Here is a 6,000-nt window from a genome sequence, read left to right as displayed (position 1 = left end):
GTGGGGATTAAATCAACCCACCCATCCCTACACACCAAGCTGTACCGAAATGCGACACATAATCAGAAGGTTACAGTAGAGCTACCAGATAACAGAGCCTTTCATACACTTCCTCCAAATATTTTCAACCCACCCCGATGAAGTGCAACATACAAAATATGTCATGCCATTATGCAATTAATAGTACATACATTCAGATATCATAAGTCATGCTTGGTATAGAAATCAGACAGTAGGTCCACAGTCGACTTAGGCAACTCATGCAACTTTACAGAACTTTTGAAAAAAATGGGCTTACATGCCCATGTGGCCCACTCGGCCCAAATTGGCCTTGGCCACGTGATCCATTTTTAATGTAACCCGTGCTAGTTAATTACTCATATATATTTTCACTATTTACTTATATGTTCCTTCAAAGTTGTCTACTTGAGTCACTGTCACTAAATTATTTATATCTTGAGCTATAGAATTTCAAATTAAGATCTGCTTGATGCCTTTGAAACTAGACTCAAATAAATTTCTACCATAAAATTTTAAAAATTTTTGGTTTAGCCAATAAGTACAGTAAAATCTTCAAACATATCCCTGTTCTGCTGTTTGACAGCTTCGTCCCTTTTTGGCTAAAAGTTAATTATCTCTTAGTAAAAAACTTGGATGGTGTTTCCATTTGTTTTTATTGAAAGTAGACTCATTGAAATTTAAACATGTAAATTTTAACCCCTAATTATTTTTCTCCAAATTTTGATGATTTTCCCAAAGTTAGAACAGGGGAACCCGAATTCATTTTGACCTTGTCTCACAAAGTTTATTATACCTCACGGTTTACAATTCCATTACTTACACTGTTTCTTTTATGAGAAACTAGACTTAATAAAATTTAATTTGATATTTTATTCATCCTCTAATTCGATTTCCACAATTTATGGCGATTTTTCAATGTTAGCCTACTGTTGTTGTCCAAACAGCAAGCAGTTTCGGCTTTTCACCGAATCCCTTTTTTTTTTGCGTTTCGGGTACACACCTGGTTTTGTTTGATGCTAAAACAGTCCCCGAGCACTCCAAAGCCTATAATCAACATCCTCAACATCAATTTAACAGATTTACAAGTCAATTGACAACCAAGAACGAATAGAAACCCAACTTACCACCAACAATAACCCTCCATTTAACTATTGTTAAGATGAGAACACAAAATTCACCAATCCGAGCCTCCCCCTATGCCCAAATTGCAAAGAAAAAGCATTACCACTTCAGTCTTTAAGAGATTGATGACAGAATCGGAGAGAAACACTTATCGAAACTAAGCGAGCATTAACCGCGTGCGAAAATGAAGGAAAATAAATGGATTAGGGAAAAAGTAGGAAGAAAAAAAAAGAGAAAGATGGAAAAACTAAGAGAATTTCGACAAGAGGAGAGGGAGAAGAATAGACGGCATAAATTTTTTTTTGGAAAAGAGAGTCAAAATTCGGTTAAGGGAAAAAAATAAAATAAAATCCCAATATCCCCCAAATTCCTTAATCTTCTCCCCTAATTCCCACTACACATCCACTACTCAGAATCCCCTTATTACACAAAAAAAGCGAAGAAAAGTTTTATTCAGAAGTATGTGCTCATGCATAAAAAAAGCGCGAAGAAAAGTTCGCTTTGTCTTCAAAAAGGGAAAATGTATGAGCTTGAGTTTAAAATAAGTTTGGGGGTGTTCCAAAGATTCACTTGAAGAAAAAGGTTGAAATTCAAGAAATCCAAGAAAAAGTTAAAAGTTAAGATTTTTGTAACGTAATGTCCCATCTCTTAAAATCCCTACCTTTAACCTAGCCCCATTACAACCTTATAAAAGACCTATTGATTTGATGATTATGTCACCTACATTAGTGGAGAGGAAGTACTAAGTTCAACATATGAAGATCATAAATATGATTGTTTTGCTTGATTGATGAGAAATTGTGTTGAATGAAAAATATTATCTATGGCTATGACATACATGCAAACTATGATTCATGTTGGCATATCTTGAAACTAAGAATAAAACTTTTAAAATGTTTGTATAAGAGTTACTTGTTAATGAAGAAGATCTATGAGCATGAATTTATTGATGCATGATTATGAGACGAAGATTGATGTTATTTACACTCTTAGCAAAATTTGCCTTAGCAAGACCTTGTGTTGTGTATGAACATTACTCGGGACGAGCAATGATTTAAGTTTGGGATGTTTAAACGGAAAAATATATAGGATTTTTCCTATATAATTCATCGCCTTTTTACTTAAAATTGCTGTTAAAACAAAGTAATTGTTTAATAAATTAATGAAATATGTGAAAATATGAAATTAGGACATAAAAATTATTAAAATGTGATTTTATGTTTTATTATATAGTTTTCATACATAAAATGGCTTATTTTATATTAATTTAAGCATATTATATTTTTTTAAGCTATGAAATGGGCCATGCATGATTAAATTAAATAATAAAATATAATGTTATATTTTAATAATTCATTTTAAATATTTCATTAATAAAAATTGGGTTTAATTGAGTAAATTGATTAATTAAAGTTGTTAAATTAATTTCTTGGTCCTCTAAACTATTTGCTATCTTTGACAGGTCTAAGGATTTTCTTCTAATTGCAAAACTGTCCAAGTGGGACCAAGTCAACCCAATTTTCGTTTGCACATGGCTGATTATAGACCAACTTTTGCTTTAATTATACAAGGTCCTCGAAGAATTAAAGAAATTAGAGATTTACTTGACGATTTGCACTTGACTGAGTCTCAGTCCTGAATTGTTGTGGCATCCAAACTAACCAAAAATCAAGGAAAAATCAACTTTATTTGCTTGATGTATGGCTGGCCAACCATGGGAGATTTTTCAAAGGATGAACACCCCTATTTTTAGTAAACTATCCCCCTCTCCTCAAATAAGACCCTCTCATTCATTCATCCATCATCCTTCACTTCTTATCATTCTCTCCTCTCCCAATTCTCTCAACTCTCTTAGCTCTCATGCCTATCACCATCCTTGCATAAAGGATATCAGCAAATTAGCCTCTTAAAGAGCCCTTGGTCGGCCACCTTGAAGAGCCATCAACGAAGGAGCAAAGCAAAGGAGCGAAGGAGCCTCATCAGTTAGAGTCTTGGGTGACAGCCACTTTGAATTTGGTTTAATCTTTCTCTTCATTAATTTAATTTAAAGATGTTTGCTATGAGTTCTTTGTTCTTGGTTACAACAATGATAGCTTAATTTTATTTAATCTAGGATGATTATTTTAATTAAATAATATTTATTTGATTCATGCTTATAATGTTTGTGCCTCAATCGATCATGTTTTCAATTAAAAGCAAGTCTGTATTTCGTTCATACATGATTGAAATGCACCTGAATTAGCTGAGCGATTCTAACCAGACGACGGCTAATGGACGCATAATTGAAATGTGCATGCTCAATTTAGATCCTAACCCGATTAAATTGTAGGTTGCATAACAACCCTAACCAGGCTCTATTATATGCATAGTTTTTAGATTTGTGTGATTAAATTGTTTCAAACCTAACACGTCCCTGTTACCTCACACGAATGCTAAGAAACCCTTAGTAAATAAGGATCAGTAAAATGCGTATTTACTATGTAAAGGATATCGAAAGGACCTAATTTAGTTTCCGAACTCATGAAAGATCGAGTTGCCATGGAATATTTTTTCGAATATTATTAAGCACGATGATAATAAATTGAGTTTAATTAAAGTAATTGTCCTAGTTTATTTATGTTATAATTGTTGCAAATTGTGTTTAATTTTCCTAAAATCTACTTCATTCATAGTCTGCATACTTACGAAAACTTGCATTAAGGATCATTGCATTTAATTTAATTGAGACACCACTTCTCAACTATATTGTGTTTTTATATTTTTTTCAAATTGTTAATATAATTTTACAAGTTAAGTGACTTAGCACAAGCACAATCCCTGTGGAGACGATAACTCGATACTTACTTATTACTTGATAACAACTGTGTACTCTTGCACAAACCCCAGCATTACACCATTTCCAAGTCAACATCTTGTACCAAAATGCCATACACATCAATTAGCAAAAAGTGACCAAAAGGACTTACCTAATCAAGCATTATAAGTCTATCAACCATACTTACATACCAAATTACTATTTACATATTCATCAAAACACCATTATAAGTCACTTTTTGCATGTTAATATTGTCATTCCCAAATATAATAACCTAGTTCAAATATGAAATAAAACATGTCACAAGTATCCATTTTCAAACCATCATCAACATGCCAAGATATCTGTATCAACAAGCACTTTAAAGTAACCAAAATTGAATAACATTGTAAGGCTTCAAGGTGTACCAAAAAAACAAAGCTTTCCAAAGCTTTTACATACCAAAACACCATTAACACATGCACCATAATACCATTAGAAATCACCCTATACATGCCATTAAAAGCCTTAGCCAAATTACTCAAAAACTATCGAATTGTCTGTTGGATAGTGTGATACATCTCCAATGAACTTCCAACCGATTGAGCTTTGATAATCTGTAAAGAAAAGGAAAATAACTACGTAAGCAATGGATGCTTAGTAAGCTCGTATAAACTTTAAACATAATATACCATTTCAATAATGAACTTTATAGAATAAGTATAAACCTTTACCAATGCAATAAGATTAATAAAGCCTATATAACACCATCAAACTCACAAGTTAACATACTTTTTCATGATACATATGAAATCAACAATATATCTATAAACAAAACATTTAATTCATTATCGTTACCATATGATCATGTTTCATTTCATTAGCTTACTTACTGTTTCCAAATGCTTAGTATAAGCCTAAGCAACATTATCAAATCACAGTTAGTGCACTTGTCCATAATATAAATGAGTTCATCCATAGCATAAGTAGATTTCCCATATATAAGTACATCATTTAATTCATCAATCTTTTTATAACATCATGTTACATCTCAGTTATGAACTTACCATTACATTCTCGTTTCTTACCCGTTGAACCATTTAGAATTACATTGGATACTCGGGAAAGCTCACATGAAGTGTGTCTTTACATACAACCGTAACATTTCCTTTACATCAATGCTCACATGAGCTATGGAGAATCTGCAGCAAATGTATGACCTCAGCCATCGGTAGGACATTCAAGACCAGGACCTAAAACATGAAATTCCTAATGACATGTCATTTGTATCAAAAGAATTCCTAAGGTTCAACCAGGACACAATATCCGTCAAATCGTCATAATGTAATTACATTCACATATTTATTCATTAATTTACATTAAAAAAACATAGTAAACATTTAATTTAAATAAAATTATAATGATTACAGTTCATACGAACTTACTAGACTAAATTGCAGCAACGATTAAATACAGAGGCTATTTGGTAAATTTCTCTTCTCCTCGATTTTCCACTCGTTCTTGTGCAATTAAGTCATCTTTGAAATTTTATAAAATTGACCCCAATATTTTACTTTTATACAATTTAGTCCCTAAGCCCAAAACATGCAAATTAACCATTTTTATTCAATTTGATGTTTATCCAAATTGTTTAGAACCCTAAAACCCATATTTACTGTTAATTTACAACAAGTCCTTATACTTTTACTAATTTCTCATTTTAGTCCTTAAACATTAAAATTCCCAAAATTTACTTTACAAAATAGTCCTATCTAGCAACCAAGCTCAACATTCTACCATAAAATTTCAAAAACATCTCAAATTCATCAATGGCAAAATTCTAAACATTTAACAGCTAAACAAATTGATCCCCGGGTTAGCTAAATTAAGCTACAACGATTTTAAAAACGTAAAAATTACTAAAAACGAACCTCAAAATCACAAGGATGCAAGAAATGTTTTTGGCTGAACCTTCAATGCTCTCCAATGGAATTTTTGGCTCTCATTTTAATCAAGCAAGAAGATGACCACCTTTGTTTTCTTTTAACTTATGTTACTAATTT

This window comes from Gossypium hirsutum, chromosome D13, assembly GCF_007990345.1.
Source record: "Gossypium hirsutum isolate 1008001.06 chromosome D13, Gossypium_hirsutum_v2.1, whole genome shotgun sequence".
In the NCBI taxonomy this organism is placed as follows: domain Eukaryota; kingdom Viridiplantae; phylum Streptophyta; class Magnoliopsida; order Malvales; family Malvaceae; genus Gossypium; species Gossypium hirsutum.
Note: the sequence above shows the minus strand (reverse complement) of the source record.